Source organism: Pyrgilauda ruficollis, unplaced genomic scaffold (assembly GCF_017590135.1).
Source record: "Pyrgilauda ruficollis isolate IOZ18807 unplaced genomic scaffold, ASM1759013v1 scaffold1637, whole genome shotgun sequence".
Classification (NCBI taxonomy): domain Eukaryota; kingdom Metazoa; phylum Chordata; class Aves; order Passeriformes; family Passeridae; genus Pyrgilauda; species Pyrgilauda ruficollis.
The window spans coordinates 382-1471 of record NW_024515176.1 but is presented as its reverse complement, the minus strand read 5'-3'; positions in this window follow the sequence as shown (position 1 = coordinate 1471).

Sequence of the window (1090 nt, the reverse complement as noted above, 5' to 3'; positions counted from 1 at the left end):
GGCTGGGGGAGGCTGGGGGAGGCTGGAGGGGGGGTGGTCGCTCACCTGGGGACGTCCCGGGGGTCTCGGGGGGGTCCCGGGGCCGTCCCGAACCCGAACCCCGCTCGGCCGGGCCGGGCCGGGCCGGACGCGCCGCCCCCGCCGGAAGCGGAAGCGGAAGCAGCGCCGGGGGTCACGTGAGGACGGGCCTGGCAGCTGCCCCGCCCCTTTTTTTCCCCTCACGGAGGGTCCCCGGGGATGGCGGGACCCCCCCCCACGTTAAACCGGGGGGCTCCGGGACCCCCGAGAGGCTCCGGGAGGGGATTTGGGGCCTTGCCCTCACCCAAGATGGCTCCGGCGCCGCCGCCTGCCCCGCCAAGATGGCGGCGCGAGACAAGATGGCGGCGGCTGCCCTCAGCAAAGATGGCGGCCAAAGGCTCGGGACCAATCAGAGCGGCGGGACTGGAGCTGGCCACGCCCCCGGTCTCACCCAGAGGTGGTAGGATGAATTTGGGGAAGGGTCGGGGGGCGCTGTGACGTCACTGGGGCAGGGCCGAGGCGGGGGCGCTCCTGGTGTTCCCTTCCCCCTTTCCCGGCCGCCATTTCCGGGCGCGGCCCCTTTAAGAGCGCCCCGCACGTGCTGCCCCGCGTGCTTCAGGCCCCGCCCCCGGTCCCGCCCGCTCCCCATTGGCCGAAACTGGGTCAGGCCCCGCCCCTCGCGCGCCTCCCCGTTGGCCCAATGTAGGTCAGGCCACGCCCCCCCGCATGGCCGCGCCGCCTGACCGCGGCCACGCCCCCCTCGCGATCATTGGCTAAGACGAGCGCCAGGGGCGTGGCAGCGCGGACGGGGCGGAGCTTTCCTCCTCTCCGCGCGGAGGCGTGGCTTTGTCCTCTCTGGAGGCGTGGCTTGGGGCGGCGCCGACCAATGAGAGGCCCGCAGCGTGCGCGGGGAGGGCGGGGTTTGTTTGTAGAGAGGCGTGGCTAATAAAGAAAACAGGCAGGGATTGGCTGGTGGTGAGAGGGGCGGGGCCAGCGGCGGTCACGCCCCCTCACGGGCTCAGCGCCCCCCGCGGGGCTCGGGCCGAGGGCACCGGGAGGAACCGGGAGGGAC